The sequence below is a fragment of the Mixophyes fleayi genome, chromosome 1 (genome assembly GCF_038048845.1).
Source record: "Mixophyes fleayi isolate aMixFle1 chromosome 1, aMixFle1.hap1, whole genome shotgun sequence".
NCBI classification, from domain to species: Eukaryota; Metazoa; Chordata; class Amphibia; order Anura; family Limnodynastidae; genus Mixophyes; species Mixophyes fleayi.
Genome location: NC_134402.1, coordinates 291,599,956 through 291,618,286, shown reverse-complemented (window position 1 = coordinate 291,618,286; position 18,331 = coordinate 291,599,956). Strand labels below are relative to the sequence as shown.

At 39.0% G+C, this 18,331-nt stretch overlaps 1 pseudogene; it reads left to right on the top strand.

The window, feature by feature from the left end:
- Window positions 1-3,897: 3,897 nt before the first annotated feature.
- LOC142136637 (5S ribosomal RNA) lies at window positions 3,898-4,016 on the top strand (annotated as a pseudogene).
- Window positions 4,017-18,331: the final 14,315 nt, after the last annotated feature.

The following is an 18,331-nucleotide window of genomic DNA, read 5'->3' as shown; positions in this document are numbered from 1 at the left end:
CCTTTAAGAATCTGTAAGATGTGTGTGGTGTCTTTCAAATATGCCTTTTGAATCTTGACAAATGGTTGGAGATAGGTGTCTAAATAGTGTGAGAGGTTCGCTGTAATTGATCCAATGCCGGAAATGATTGGTCTTCCTGGTGGTTGTGTGATGTTTTTATGGATTTTTGGGAGATAGTAGATGACAGGAATTACGGGGTGAGAGTTGTAAATGTAATTATATTCTTTGTTGGTGAGTATGCCCAATTCTTTGCCATTAGTGAGAATGGTCTTGAGTTCCTCAGAAAACTCCAATGTTGGATTTGTATCCAAAGGCTTATATGTTGATGAATCAGATAGAAGTCTGTACAGCTCTGTTATGTAATCAGTAGTGTTTAAACAAGAAGGTATTATACCTTCACACATCACTGACCAATGTAATTTTCTTTTAAATTTGGAGAAATTATTAGGGAAAGAGATGCAGTCCTGGTGGAGCATTTTCAGCCATGAACAATATTCAAAAGACAACAAGATCCCAAAAGGTCTGAAAATTAAAAAAGCCCCCACTATACGAACAATCCTAGATTCATGCACGAATGGCAAGGGATTTTAGATCAATGTTCTTATAAATTGATGGCCCTATTAATTCTACAACTCAAAGAAGACCTTACAACTCTAGAGAATCAGATTAACACCATAGACAGAGCCATTTGCCCCATGAAAAATGAACCGGCCTATCTAGAATTATCACAATTAATTAAGGACAGACTAGCTCGGAAAGAACATTTGATAATTGACATTAAGAAATCTAAATATATGAGAGATAAATTTGGGATTAAATATGAAAAAGACAAACCTTCCAAAATACTGCAGACTAAACACCAGATGCCCTCTAGATCTGATAACACTGCCAATCACATCCAAAAGAATCTACAGAAAGCATCAGCTTCAAAATTACCATATAAAAAAATGGGTATTACATATCAACAATATATGGCTCTTATACATCAGAAACCGATCAAAGCTATGCCTCAGATATCAATATCTATCCAGAACACATCAGAGAATTCGAGGTCTGGTTCTGTCTCATTCTCTGTACATGATGACCCCAGTCTTGATTATGAACATCTAGCCATCCAATCATTTGAGGATGGTTGGAAACATCGGACCCCTAAAGCATATAATGCTTTAGGTAGTCACTTTACCCAAACCCTAGTCACTCCACCTTCAGGGCATGTTGATATCACCAACATCAATAAGGACAATACACTCTATGCAACACCAGGAGTGGTCCTAGAAAATCCGATTCTTGACTTAGCCCTCACTCAGCATGACACTCTCTCACAAATAGGTCATTTCTTAGGACTGGGCCCGAAATTCATGAGCACACATCTAAAACCCAGTCAGTCCCAGTCAGTCAAAAGGAAATTAAACGACTCAGAAGAGGAAGGAGAGGAGGCCAAAAAAACAAAGCATTAAATACAATCAAAATTGGTTCCAAACCTATTGGAATCTTTAATCTTAGCGACCACACTCTATGAGTCACAGAACCATGTACTAAGTAAAGGACTTAAATATGCTCCAACTAGGTCCCTAGATAAATTTGACACCTATAGAGACGTACAACGTTTCGTTAGGAAACTAACTCTTAAGAAATACTACGCTAAAACTCCTTTGGAACGTCAAGCCCTTAAATCTCCTGACACATACAAACATACTAATCTCAAACCAGAGTCAACATTTTACCCGCGACAAATTAAGGGTAGTCTCATAAATACATTTGAAACATTAGTTTTAGCAGATATTGACACCATTGTTCCACACAAACAGAGAAATAGGATTGTTAATTTAACCAAATTAGAAATGCAAGCACTTAAACAATTACAGGATTTGGACAATATCATCATAAAACCGGCAGACAAAGGTGTGGGCATAGTAATCTTAAACACTACTGATTACATAACAGAGCTGTACAGACTTTTATCTGATTCATCAACATATAAGCCTTTGGATACAAATCCAACATTGGAGTTTTCTGAGGAACTCATGACCATTCTCACTAATGGCAAAGAATTGGGCATACTCACCAACAAAGAATATAATTACATTTACAACTCTCACCCCGTAATTCCTGTCATCTACTATCTCCCAAAAATCCATAAAAACATCACACAACCACCAGGAAGACCAATCATTTCCGGCATTGGATCAATCACAGCGAACCTCTCACACTATTTAGACACCTATCTCCAACCATTCGTCAAGATTCAAAAGGCATATTTGAAAGACACCACACACATCTTACAGACTCTTAAAGGAATCACCTGGAATCCCAGATACTGGCTGGTCACCTGCGATGTCACTTCGCTTTATACTATCATTAAACATGACCTAGGCATCAACAGTACACGTTATTTTCTGGAACAAGATCTCACTATGGACAACAGTCAGACAGATTTCATACTAACAAACATTGACTTTATCCTTAAACATAACTATTTCTGGTTTCAGGATAAGTTCTACCTATAAACGCAAGGGACAGCTATGGGCACTAGGTTTGCCCCCAGTTATGCAAATCTCTACATGAGTTTTTGGGAGGACCACCACATCTGGTCCAACAATGACTGGGAGGCAAACCTGGTGCTCTGGCGTAGATACATTGATGATGTTTTAATTATATGGGATGGGCTCGAATCCACTCTTCTACAATTTCTGAGTCACATCAACGATAATCAATATGTTTTTCAATTTACTGCCAATTATAGTCAATTATCTGTAGAATTTCTTGATTTAGAAATTTTTATACAAAACAACTGCCTGGCCACTAAAACCTATAGGAAACAAGTAGATGTCAATAGTGATATTCTCTTGACTAGTCATCATCATCCGCAGTGGCTTAAGAGTATACCATTCAGCCAATTTACAAGGATTAGACGTAATTGCACCAACGTACAGGATTATATCACTCAAGGGGCTGAATTGAAATCTCACTTTCAGGAGAAACAATATGACCATCAAACCATCGATATAGCATTTAACAAACTTCTTAGTACCGATCGGGATCAATTATTGAGATATAAAACATCAACACAACCAAACTCCTCAGAAAACACTAGTACTGGCAATGACCAGGTATACTTTGTCTCAGATTATTCCAATGAAGCCAATCATTTGAAGAACATCATCTATAAACATTGGCATATTGTACAAAAGGACGAAACCCTAGGCCCCCTAATTCTTGCCAAACCGAAAATTGTCTTCAGGAAAGCCCCAGACCTGAAGAAAGTTCTGGTTAAAAATCACATTAAAGAGAAAACCACACATACCAATTGGTTACCTCAGATTCAACAGAAATCAGGATTCTATCATTGTGGCAAATGTGTCAATTGCCGTACCACCCAGCAAAACAATACACAAGGGATTACTGAGGTCTTTTCATCCCATGATAATAGAAAGTTTTCAATTAAGGAATTCATCACGTGTAGCACCAAGAATGTTGTTTACCTCATTCAATGCCCATGTGGAAAACAATACATTGGCCGCACATGTAGGCCTTTGAAGGTCAGAATTAGCGAGCACATTAGGAACATACGCAATGGATTTGAGAAACACCATCTTTCTAGCCACTTCAAAATTACTCACAACTGTGACCCAAAAGGATTGACATTTTTTGGCATTAAGTGTGTACACAACAACTGGAGAGGGGGGGACCCAATTAAAAATATCAACAGGGAAGAAACTAGATTTATCCTTTATTTTAACTCATTAATACCACGAGGACTCAATGTGGAATACGATGTTTTATTATAATATGGTGTTATTTTCATACAATTAGTATATTGTGTTTTATTGGTTATCAGTTGATGATTCTCCAGTGCCCATGCCGCCTTTGTCCCTTTGGGTATAGTATCTCCATGTAGACTACGGTCATACCACCCTGGAAATGCCCAATCCCCACCGAACTTGGAAGCCAAGCAGAGTGGAGCTGGTCTAGTCCCGGGATGGGTGACCTCCCGGGAACATCTGGTACAGTAGAATACATGTAGTAGATCCATCCCAATACGATGATATTGAGTGTCAAGGCATATCACCTCTTATGTACCAATACACAATATATACCTAGGAATATTTTAATCACTGTTTCCACTATCAACTGGTAAATGGATGGTATACATACATCCTTTTTGAGACTAATTATCAAACTATCATGTAATTAATTGCTGCAACTAATTGCTGGTATAATCAATGCATATGCATCTTAAATAGAAATACATGTCAGTCATATAATACTCTCTTTGTATAGTTCCAATACAGGTCAGGTCAGATATAACCTTTATATATTATTTTTATACCATCTATAGAATTTATTAGTATACTTATAGGTAATACTATCTCTTTACCTGACAGATTATACACTTTCACTATGGTAATCAGTGCTTTTACCCCTTATGTACTCTGTATGTATTATGTATATGTTTACCATGCAATATTGTATTTTGTTAGTCCAAACATATGATTACATGCTGGTATTATTAATATAGAGGCTTATTAATGGATGACTAAGTCCGCTCAACCCATTTATCTCATCATCGGACATACTATATAAATGTCTTCACTAATCTATTATCCACATTCCCTGATGAAATCTGCTGTGCAGATGAAATGCGTTGGACACTCCCACATCCGCTGACACAACAGGATGTCCCCACTGTCTGTCTCACCATTCACACACCCTGTGAGCCTCACCAGTAATTTCACCACTTGGATTACATCTGGACCGCGGTCCCCAGATCCCTATATCTCTGGCCAGGTACCCTGCTATATATATCCTGCGGCCCGGAAGTTCGTGAGTACCGGTTTTTTTGTGCTCAGAGCTCATCAGAGGTTTTTTCATTCATTTAACGCTGCTATTGTGACATTTGGATAGCAAGTTCTCAATTTCATTTACTTTTGGATTCTCTGTGCAAGGGTTTACCCTGGAACCCCCGTGAACATTATGAATGACTTTTTTTTATTTTATTCAATGTACTATTGTTTTAAACAATTTTTTCTATTTTGCAACTTGATGTTACATCGTTTTTATTTTTATTTTATTTTATTCACCTCAGTGTATGACCATTTGTTGATTAAACCCTGGGTCATCATTATTTAGACTGGTCTAATACATCTCAAGTATTCTGTTTGGATTGTCTTACTGTCTAGTGGCCTCTCAGCACCAGTCACTTATTTATGAGTCATTGTTTGACCACATCAGTCTTTACTGCATTCTGATGAGTAATTATTAATACTGGGCTATATGCACTTACACTCATCACCCACTAATATTTGATCAATGTATATTTGTATTTTGGGTAATTGAGCTCAATACATTGTGTGTATGTATATTTTGTTATTCACAGGAAGGGATTCCTGAGTATCGCTGCTCTTGCCTGATTTTGGGGTTGAGCGCAGCCCTCCTACTGTATCAATAATTATAGAATGGCATGGAAAACTGAGCATAAGGAACATATATGGTAAGAAACAGGACAAAGATTCGATTAAAATAGATGAAAGCTCAGGGTCACAGGCAGAAGGGAATGTTCAAAGGTAAGCTGTCTGAAACCGAGTGACAGGTACACATTCAGACAGCAGACACAGGGAAAGTCTAAGGCTAGGTACGCACTGAAGAATATTCCGACTGATGTGTTATTTTAAACGATTATACCTACGACTGAAAGTCCGATCAGTCTGGTGATTCATTCATACACACTGACACATTTTACATTCAGATCTGTGCTCTTCATCTGGTCCTTCATCTGGTAATCTAGTCTTCAGAGAATGACAGCACAAAATTCATTCATTCATTATTGCAACATTGTCACACTGATTAAAACCACCTCGTTATAGCTATCCACATGTCCTAACAAATTTCACTAGCTTCTGTGACTTTGAAAAAAAAAATTCTGTCTCAGAACGAACAAATGATTTATTCCTTCTACAGCATTCTACATTTATTCACCGGGACATTCATTGCTAGCATCAGCTGAAAAGAACACGACTCTGTAAACACTATGAAGACCGTGAGGATATCGAGCCAATCACACGATTAATGATTATTCAGCCCGATATTGCTTTAGTGTGTGCACTCCAACAATGAACAATGATCATTCCAAAGCACATTGTATAATCTCATTTAATTTTTAAATCAAACTAAATTTCTCATTTAACGATGGATCAATGTCGCTACAATTCTGCAGTATGTATGCACTCATGATCAGCAGTGTCAATAGATCTCTATGGAGTGTGCAGAGTCACAATCTTTTCAGCCAATGGTTATGGCAGATGAAGAGCACAGATCTGAAGGTAAATCTTATGAAATAAGTGTGTACACATGCATCGGCATGCTGATCGGGACATTTTTTATTTTTTTGTTAACTATATCGCATCGGGAGAAATTTTCTGTAGCTGAAGACAAAGAAAGGTCAGGTACATATTATAAAGCAAGCTACAGAAAATAACCTGTAGTTGTCCTTTTCAACATGTGCCTTTATTTATTTATATATGATTTATTTGATGTTTTTGTGTGCTCTTTACATTTGTGTTTGTACCATATTAATCATTTCTTAACCATATTCATTACAAAAGCATTTAAAACTTTTCCTTTTCTCTTTTCTTGTTTCACTGTTCTCATTTGTTTCTTTCCTTTCTTCCAATCTCTCTTCCTCACTCACTCCCTCAAATAGCTTCCTTTTTCTTTTCCATTGCTTACTTACATATCTATATAAGGTCATCAAAGTATAATTTAAAGTATAATTTAACTAAATAGACATTCCTTGTAAAACATTGTATTCTTTGTGCTTTATTTCAGCCCACAACATTCACTTCCACATTCCTATCCCTCTTCATTACCAACAACCCCAGAAAATCCTGGCAATACCACTCCAGACATTCCGGTACTCCATGCAGCTCTCCATGGTTATGAACAGCTAAGTAACACTTTTTCTAGGCTTTCTAGGTTTACTAGTTGGAGGACACTGTTTGTCACACATACACATACAAACCACTTCCCAAAACGTATTGGTGTATCTACCTCTGTTTTTTTTTAAACACAGTTTCTACTGATTTCAGCAGGTGTAACCATTATAGGCAGCCACAGAAAAAAAAATAAGAGGGTGAGTGTGTGTCACGAACATGCTCCCAGACTTTAAGGGCGTTTGCTATATGAGGTCAGCCCTAAGTCTCTCTTGACCTATCATACAGGTTAGAGACCTACTGGATCGCCCCCAAACAGCACTCACACCTTACACACTTCAGGTTTACCACCACCTATTTAATACAGGCAATATGACCCCAATATACTGTCCCACACTGGCACACAAGGCTTCTAGCTATCCACAGGCTAGCAAGACCCACACCAGCAAGCAAAGGGTTAACTCTTCATACCTCCAGACAGTTACGCAAATGTAAATACAAGCACGCACAGCTTGTTAATCAAATGTATCAACAAATCACACACTGGCATCCAAAGGGTTAACTTGGCCGAGATATATTCTTATTAACAGGCTAATGGATTTGTTAGAGTATCTAGGACGCAACATATTAAATTATAGATTTACTATACAAAAGTACAAGGCATTCAGATATAAAAAATAATTAATAAACGATTAATAGATTGACATACACAAGCAAAACAGTTTAAAATAAAAGTAGGTACATTCAGAGTGTCACATAAATGGCATACTCTATGCCATGGGAAACTGGCAAGGAAGATGGACAGCTTATCAATGTGAATTGATTTCCCAAAAAGTCTGATGATTTGTTGTAACTGGTCTCAGTATCTAAAGACACTTCCACACCTGTCCCTGCCCCCAGGGAATGTGTCTGTGATACATTTTTTCAATCACCATTTGCATGTTGCCTGATTTACTACCCAATTCTACTATGTGACCTAACTTTTCTGTGGAGCGTCACACAGACCCAATTTTATTACTAATAAATCCCCTATGACTTTGTCCATCTTTTGATAGCAAACATGATGAAATTTTGACAATGTGACATACGTTTTCCAAAGATATGTGATTTTAGCTGTTTCACCCGTACCTGTCATTTCCAACCCTGGTGTGATTTCTGCTCCTCAGTATGGAGTGCCACCCGGATTTCCCAAAATATGAACTATGAAGACATTTTCCTTTGAAGCTCATATTTCCATATACCTGTATAGGCCTTCAAAATGGCGCCTTGGGCTTCAAGGATGTCCAGCTGTGACCGGCCCCACAAAGTCTATTCAGGAGTCCAAAATCTAACTTGTGTCAGGATATTTAAGAGTTCTTTGAAGCTGCCATAGGTGACACGCCTATCTTCTCACACTGGAATGTGCAAATACGCATACAACAGACTTTCTGTCTTTACATTTTACACTTTAGTAGCTGAACTTATCAATGGATTCATTTGATATAACATATTTACACTGCAGTTATGATTCATCCCTTATAAGTAACTGTAAGTTCCCTATGTTCACGACATTGTGCAAATATCTATACAGATGGAACCAGTAACAGGGAGCTGGTAAAAGGTGATACCATGAGTTTCAGAATGTTAACAGAGGATAACATGGGACTGTTCACTGTAATTATGTTTTTGGAGTAAAGTGTATATAGTGGCTTATTAATCCATGTTCCCTTATGCCTGCAGCCTTTTCACAGAAAAAAATGATATGATATGACTAAAAGTAAAGTGTAGGACCTAAAGAATTGCATATTACAAAATCAAATAATGAATAAAATGTTCTATGCATTTCCAGCACTCCCTCACATTTGCTTGTCCCTGACTTACTGTGGACTCTCACAGGTCTTAATGTCAAGCTTTCACAGTTTGGAAGCACTCACTTTCAGCAGGTACAATCAGGGAGAGGGCTGACAAATTTTAATCCAGGTGCCAATACTCAACTCAGTAGCCTATTAGGAACATGTTAAAGGGAAAAAAAATATAGGTGGCCCAGTGACCCAGCCCAAGGTAGCCCACTATGGGACTGGCCCAGGGGGCATATGTCCCCCTGCTCGCAACCACAGTCAGCCCCTGGGCATAACCTTTTGAAATAGCCTGCTAGCTTTAAGTTTTAAAGTGGCATTCCCATCCAAAACCTGAACTAGTTTAAATGAGCAATTGTCCCTCCATACACACAAATGCTCACTTCAGGACATCCTATGCGCTTTTTACAGGAACTATATTGAGAGTGAAGCCTTTCACTGTTTAATCATTATCTGCCTTTGACTGATGCTTATTACCAGGTGTCTGCAAACACAGATGCTTCCATCCCAGGATCTGTAATCTGCTGCTGAATAAAAACAGATAACTTTACTGTATAGCAGGTTGCCTTTGGATAATCTAACAAATTGTTGCAACATACATTAGCAAATATTTAGAAAATTGCATTGTTTAAAATGTATATTCTTAAAATAACCAAATAGTATCTGTGGAGCAATTCTAACACTGAAGAAATATCATTGTTTATTATGGAAAGCCAATATATATGAAAGTTGTATTAGTCGGATAACCTTTTGTAGTCTCTTACTAGTAAGGCATTTGGTTCACTCTTATGTTGAACCTATATTGACACTTTAATATCAGTATTTTTTCTATGCAGTACCCACATAAATCTTCTTTTTTTAAAAAAAAACATTTTGCATTTTCAGAAAATACCAATGGTTTCTTTATAATCCAAGACTAGGATAGAAAGTAGCGTAATAGTGGAAAATAATATATTTTTCATTTATTTACTAAAAAAGTTAAACAAACAGTTTAAAAATGTCTTAAAAAAATATGAGGTTAGTGCATAGTAATTGTAATGCAGATGAAAGAAGTAATGGCAAAGGCTTATCATTTAGGAAACTATACAACCACCTATATCAAATAAGGGGTTAATTGCCTTTCTAGTCCAAGTCTGGAATGCACATTAGTTTCCAGGAGGTGTTGCAATAGAGGAAAACGTTTCACATATTTATATTTTTTTACTAAATTCAGTCAGACAAAGGATTACCATACCCTTCTAAATAGATACTGGTCTCCTGGCAAAATTGTTACCATGTTTGTATTAAGGGGTGCCAGGAGCATAAATAATTCATCATTAATATTTAATTCTTAATACTTTTATTTATATTACTGTGTTTCTTTGCCTTGTGATCAACACAAGTGATCAACAGACAATTAATAAAAAAGGGGCAATTTCAAATGTGGGTTCCAACACGTATTTCAAAAATAAGATCAATATTGTTGTTAATTTTGTTTTTCTTTTAATTTTATTACTTAGCATTTTATTTTCCCTTCTTTGAAATGAGGATGCGCCCATTTATTTTGGATCCAAGGAGTGAGATCAGAGTTTTTTCAGAGCTCACCTCAATTTTATATCTACTTCAATGTTATTTATTGCTTGCTGATCAAAAACAATTAACAAGCAATAACTTAGCAGGAGCACCTTTTTTTTAAGTAGAAGACTTCCCACTTTAAACTGGAGGTGTCCCCATTTGGTTTTTAGCCAGGGGAGAGATTTTAGCTCTTTTAAAGCCCTCCCACCTTCTCCTGTTTACTTAAATGTCATTTATACCTACTGATCTAAGCTAAAGGTATCAGTAGGTAATAATTTAACATGATCAACCTCTATGAAAGAAGGAACATTTCCCTAGCAAAAGTTTTTCAGAGCCTTCAAATTGCCTACGAGGCTCTTGTGCGCATGAATTGTGATGTCATAAGATGTGCGCGAATGCAACCTAGGGAACATTGTCACACATTTGGCCCCAACTTACCACTGTAATATATTTGTTATCTCCACCTTTCCCTTACTACCCTTATGGCCCCCTCACCTATATTATCAACATATGAACAGCACTAAAACATATCTTATGTCTCACTTGCAAGATTAAACTCCATAGTACAGTGATACTCTAGCAGTGAATCAGGGTGCAGCTTCTAATTCTTTGCTAGACTAATCTCACTGTCATTGTTCCCACTGCCACAGCCATAATGAAACCTGGTGCAATGTGGGACAGGACAGATACATTGAGACCAGGGACCAGAGCCATAACTTAGAATTCAAGCGCCTGGGGCAAGAAAGAAAAATGCCGCCCCCCTAGCCCTCAATTTTAACCAAATTAACCTAAAATATTCCGAAATTGCTCCCCCCTTCAGCGTTGCCCCCTGGGTGGTCGCCCCTGTCGCACAGCCCTAGTTACGGCCCTGCCAGGGACACTTGGTCTACTGCATACTTACCTACTTTCTTCAGCTCCCTTCCGGGAGCCAGCCAGTGGAGGGGGGCGTGAAGGGGCGGGGTGGCCGAAATCGCGTCATTTCGGCCCCGCCCCCTGTGACGTCATGACGCAAATTGCGTCATTTGACAGCGGGGGCGGGGCCAAACGCCGCGATTCACCGGGAATCGCGGCGTTTGGGATCTAATTCTGCCCACTTCACTAGGAAGTGGGGCACTTCCTAGTGAAGTGGGCAGAATTCGGGAGATTGCCACACTCGCCCGGGAGTCCGGGAGACTCTCACAAAATGCGGGAGTCTCCCGGACATTCCGGGAGAGTTGGCAAGTATGGTCTACTGTAGTATTTTTTTACTGATGGCCCTGGTCCCTCTATATCTGTCCTGCTTCCTGTGGTAAGCAGAACAAAAAGCTTGCAGACCTCATGTGGTTGTCAGGGGTTGTGCATAATTGATATATAAGGTAAATACAACCCTGGCTAGTGCTGACTGGCTGATTTAATTATTTGCGTTTACAATTAAGAAAACAGAAGGAAAGTGAAATAACATGGAAATATTCTTTAGGACATTATAACAAGGAATACATAAACAGTCCTCTACCATAGTTGGAGAGTGCACAATTGATTTTGTAGTCTGTGTCAGATTTTCAATATATAACATTTTCCTGCTAAAAATACTTTCTGACAAATTAACTACATTTTGGTTTGTGTCTGCAAAAGTTGTTTGTCTGCAATTTGTCAGCCCTTAGTCAAAACCAGCAACTAAACTAAATTATTTAAATCTGCTAATCTCCCTAAAAGGCTGACTATGTGCTACAATAAACTGTCAACCAATGCAGAAATATGTGTACTGAAGAGAAGCAGCACATGGGGGATTTGCTTCATTTGCTTGTGTGGTTTATTGTATAGTAAATGGAAGTCAGCACAAGAATAAAATACTGCTTTTTAGCTGTAATAGTTTAAAATTTCTCATGCATGGATATTAAACATATAAGCCTGTAGAGCAATAACAAATTCCAGCACTTGTGTTTTCCACCTTAGTGTACATTTGCATTTAAAATCTAGTCAGATTATATTAGGCAATGTGCAATAAATACAAATAGGCCAGGCTGTCATTTTCAAATCAGTAGTAAACATTTAGGGACAATTTCGTTTTTTTATTTTACTCTCTAGCAAGCATTAGTGGTTGACAAGTTGCTGGCACTGTTTACTGTAAAATCTACACTGTACACATAAACACTATGTAATAAAATGGGTGTTTCATGTAAACACATTTCAAAGGGTTCAAGAACACCCATGTGGGGACAAGCACACTACAATACCCATAACCCTTATAGACAAAAACAATAATGTAAACGTCTGATTGCAATTCAGATACCAGTTTTATTTTCATTTCAATAAGTACATATATGATATCAATAAATTATCTCTGCCCTGTGTCTGGAAATAGAAATATTTTGTACACATGACAGGGATTGACGCTGGCGCCATCAGAGGGCGCTAAAGTTATGGTCTCCTTATAGGAGAAGCTGGCTGAAAGTGGGCTAATGAGGGCATTCCCTGCTGATTACAGGTTAGGCAGACTCATGCACCTTGTGTGTTTGGACTCATGCAATAACCAGATTTTGCATTGTGGGAAAAGATACAGTATTTATATAAGCTTCATAGAGTGGAGTTTTACAGGGGTGTTCCTGGGATAGCAGGAGGCCGCACACCCCTTTTCTCTTGGGAAAATTACTCTTTATGGGTACTTGGAGGTGACAGAGATGGTGCCTTAGCATATATTTTCAACAGGGCCTTTTGGCACAATCAAAGCGCACTCTGCATTGCAAGGCAAATTTATAGGTCTGATTCTCCTAGTGTAAAAAGATATTTAAATGCACTGTAGTACCATACTCTTATGTCTTGTTTGGGAAATAAACATGGCTCCACCATAGCATCAAGAGTATTTTAGGAGACAATGAAATGCTAAAATGAATGTGATAGCAGCAGAGCCAGATTTAGACCTCATGGGGCCCTAGGCAAGATACTGGTTTGGTGCCCCCTCCCTGAAAAAATCCATAGCACTATAGTTTTTAGTATAAAATATACCCCTATTCAGTGGCTGGCTGGCAGACTTTAGCCCAGGGGGGCAAGCACATAGCACTGGCCCATAAGTAGCAGCCCATTTTTAAAGGTTGGTCCCAATGCCAGCCCTGGGAGGGCCCTCTGGGGACTGCTGGGCCCTAGGCAATTGCCTAGGTTGCCTAGTGGTAAATCCGGCCCTGGATAGCAGGCAGGGAGCAACAGTTTACTCCTTCCACCATGCTCATTCGTTTTTTAAATGGCAGTTTTCAAAAGAGGAAGGGAGCCATCCTATGTTTGCACTGAATATAAAGGTGTCTGTGCACATAATTAAATACACTATTGGGCCTCATTTTGTTTCATTCTATAAAATGACCCACATTGCTCTGCAGGCAGTTTAGAAAGGCACCCTGTTTTGTCATTATATTGTTCTCACATAGCTGATTTCAATTCTGAAATTGGTTGTTTGTACAAGATGGAATTTCTATATTAAAATTTATTTATGTTTTTTTAAATATACAATAAATAAACACATGTACAGGTTAAAAGTTAAAGGAGGCACATAATATGGAAAAACAATTGTACAGAAAAACATTATTATTATTTTTATTATATTTTTTTAGCTAAATACAAATGATCTAAGGAATGCATCTGAGATGTATATCTAATCACAAATAATAATCTAAGCAAAGCATCTAAAAACAAATAAAGGGATAAAGAGACACTATTACTTCTCTCATGACAAGTAACAATGCCTACTTATCCCTTTATTTGTATTTAGATACTTATTGCTGTCCAAGGGAGTCCAGATGATGAAATTAGTACCAAATATTATGGCATAATTTAGTTTTACTCTTTGAAGACTTATATAACGTGACTGGGATACTCTTGGCCCAAATCTATCTAGATTTAATGAACTGCTTAGTAGTATTGCAATTTAATTAATTCTAATAAAAAAACAGTTAAGCTTGTTTTTGACAAGGACTATTATGATATGCCATTACATGATAACATTTGCAATAACAGGCATCATTAAAAATACGTTAGGATTTATATTGGTTTCTATAAAATTGCAAATATGAATATTATAGATTTAAAAGTACATAAATTGTGTACCATATAAACAAATGGTGAGCCGTGAAAAATGAATTTTTAAATATAAACTAAGATAGGCAAGTCTAATGATTTTTTTTAAAGACACTTTATTGAATGTTAGCAATACATGATCATATTCAAATACATGTAATCTCAATAAAGGAAAACATGAAATTGAATGCACTGCTCAAGAAGGCCAGCCTAGTAGTATTTTATTTAAAAATTAGGGATGTCAGCCTTCATCTCTTATGTGGAGGAACAAGGAGCTCATTTTGATCCTTGACTTCCCACCTATCCAAAGGAACTTAGTGATCAGAAGCTGAAGCTTTTGCAATTAGTACCCAGAAACCTTAACAGGTAGGGTCTGAAGTAAATAGTGTAGGCAGGGAGTAAGTTCCAGGAGATAAATAACTTCCACTGTAGTGAACAGGCAGGAGTTACAGTTGTAAGGATTAACAAATAGCATAACTGTGGTGAATGAAGCATAACCATATGGGATTGCATTGTAAATACTGTATATCAAATAAATCCATTTAGAATTTGTGCTTTTCTGTAAGTTAAATGCAGATGACTTCAAAGCAGAGCCCTGCTCTCACAGGGTTAATGGATTAACTCTTTGTGGCTCTGCAGACATATTAACTTTTCTGGATTCATTTACACTTAGAAAATTGTTGTCACACTAGTGTCCATTAATAAAAGCTGTAACTCATAGCAATGTATAATGTATTGACAATTCATTTGTTTCCTTTGTCGAAGTCAGCTAATTGAATAAAGTAATTTCAATTGATATCTAACAACTTGATTGTCTTTGTCTGAAAATTATGCGTATAGCACGCTACGGCGTGGTGAAGTGTATCCAGCCGCAACACGTGGCAACAACAGGATTTACACATTTACACGCATTCAGACGAACATACACATTTGTAATTAGTACACACTAATTGTAAGTGCAACACATAGTTATTTATGTCAAAATGTAGCAATGTTTACGGTTAATATTATAAGTTATATAGATGTTAGTGAAATCAAAGGTTCAGGTTACATTAAACATGTCATGTTTAGTATCTGTCACTCACCTGACTGTGAGTGCCATTTCTCCTGTGTTCAGGAACCGTGGCCGTCCGCCATCCTGAGGGTCTGCGCATGTGCAGCCCTTATGAAACCTTCAGTACCTGTTGCTTTTAATTAATTGGATGATCAGGCAACCCTCCCTATTTAAACCACCTGTGATCATTACCTAGTTGCCTGATCTTGGAGTCTTATTCCCCGTGAGCCTCTGAAGGTGTTCCTGTGTTTCCTCGTGTATTCAGCTCCAGCTGATTCCTGACTACTACGATTGTGGCTTCCGGACCACTTCAACTCTCCTGTGTTCATCGTGTCTGCACTCAGCTGATTACTATCTGCTACTGCTGCCGGATTCCAGACCGCCTCAACTCTCCTGTGTTCAGCGTGTCTGCTCTCCGCTGCCTTCGTTACTACTGCTGGGTTCCAGACCGTCTCAACTCTCCTGTGTTCATCGTGTCAGCTCTCCACTGATTCCTATCTGCTACTGCTGCCAGATTCCAGACCGTCTCTACTCTCCTGTGTTCAGCGTGTCTCCCCTCCGCTGCCTTCGCTACTACTGCCGGATTCCAGACCGCCTCTACTCTCCTGTGTTCAGCGTGTCTCCCCTCCGCTGCCTCCGCTACTACTGCCGGATACCACACAGCCTCAACTCTCCCGTGTTCATCATGTTTCCAGTTTTACTTACTACTGCTTCCTGAGTATTGCTCCTTTGATTACCGGTTACCTTTCGCGCGCTGCACCAACCTGATTACCGCTTCCATCCTCCAGTGGTCTCTCCTCCTGCCGGCGTTCAGCCGTTCAGGTATCCCTGCACTTCTCCTTGACAGCCTGCTCTCCTGAACCGCGGTATGCATACTTTCCATTGACTTTGCTATTGTGTTGCATATCCGTCTGGACTGTGTTGTGTTCATCTCCGGAGTCTTCCATCTACTGTATCTATTGTTACTATTGACTTTGTTTCCTATTACCTGGATCTCTATAGTGACTTTGTATACTTCAAGCAGCGCTTGTCAGTTATTATTGTATTGTTGTTATAATCATGGGATCAAGTTCCGTGTGCCGCCCGTGTATCCTCTGTATTCCATTCATCTCCTCGTGCTCCTCCTCACATATATATAGCAGTGGTACAACTTGCTGAACGCAGACCACTGACTCCTGTTTCCCATTGGCACCAGTTTCAAGTATCCTCTCACATAAGCAGTGGTACAACTTGCTATACGCAGACCACTGACTTTCACTACCTCCTCTCTACTCCTGGACATTCCTCCTCACTATAGCAGTGGTACAACTTGCTGTACGCAGACCACTGACTCTCCTCACATTTACTTGTCCATCTGGTTCCTCGTGTTCATACATCTAGTCATTACCAGTTGCTGCTAGTCATAGACTTTCCTTGAGCATTCCCTCACCATCTGCTGATTCTCCTGTTCCGTTGTCACCCTGCTACCAGAGGACCATAGTACCAGCTATATTACTCTGGTAAGAACATCATCTGGTGATATCCTGGGCAAAGACTCCTAGTGCCCGTGACAGTAAGATCAGGCCATGACAGACCCAGGATCGGAACCTACAGTTAAAGAGATGCTGCAGTATCTGGTTACCCGTATTGAACAACAGGATGTTCGCCAACAACAATTGCTGCAATGTTGCCAGGCGTTAGCCTCCCAAGGAACTTCTGCGCAAAATATCACAGCTACTGTTGATGCTCCTGTGCCTTCATCCGTTTCCCCAGTGCCATCCCAGGTGTCTACTGCTTCCACGCTACACCTGCCTACTCCTTCAAAATATGATGGAGACCCCAAAACATGCAGGGGTTTTCTAAATCAATGCTCAGTTCATTTTGAGCTTCAACCTCACAATTTCTCTACTCATCGTTCCAGAGGGGCCTATCTCATTTCGTTGTTTTCCGGACAAGCTCTCGCATGGGCTTCCCCTCTGTGGGAAAGAAATGATCCATTATTACAAGATAGTGCCAAATTTATTTCCACGTTTCGAAGTGTATTTGATGAACCTGGTCGTGTTATTTCCGCTGCATCCAGCATCCTCCGTCTACGTCAGGGTTCTCGTACTGTAGCCCAGTACGTCATTCAATTTCGGATATTAGCCTCTGAACTTCAGTGGAACACTGAAGCTTTAATTGCCGCCTTCTGGCAGGGGCTTTTATGATAAAATTAAAGATGCACTGACTACTCAAGAATTACCTACTTCTCTAGAAGATTTGATTTCTCTTCGCCATCGTGTAGACATGAGATTTCGTGAAAGAGAGTCTGAAAAAACAACTTCATATAAAGCACCTCTTCATTCAAGTCCTCAAGTTCCCCAAGTTTCATCTCCGGTAGTACCTATGGAGATAGGTCGCTACAAATTAACTTCAGCGGAGAGGGATCGAAGAGTAAAAAATAGACTTTGTATCTATTGTGCTGATTCTACTCATATGCTCAATTCATGCCCTAAAAAATCGGGAAATGCCAGGCCCTAACCAGTTCTGGAGAGGTGAAGTTAGGGTCCCTGGAGTCCTCTCCATGTTCTACGAAATCAGAAGTTTGTGCTTTTGATGTTACTGTTTCCTTTGCTACCAAATCTTTCATGTCCCAAGCACTTATTGACTCTGGAGCTGCAGGAAATTTTATTTCTAAATCCCTCGTGAATCAATGGTCCCTACCAGTGATTACTTTGAAAATACCATTTACTGTGACTGCTATCGATGGATCACGCATTATTAATGGTCTCATCACCCACAGTACGTCTCCAGTAACCCTTCAAATTGGTGTATTACACCAGGAGGAAATTTCATTTTTAATTCTTCCTGTTACTACCAGTCCGATTGCATTAGGCCTTCCATGGCTTCAACGTCATTCTCCCCAGATTGACTGGCACACTCCTCAAGTTACGTCTTGG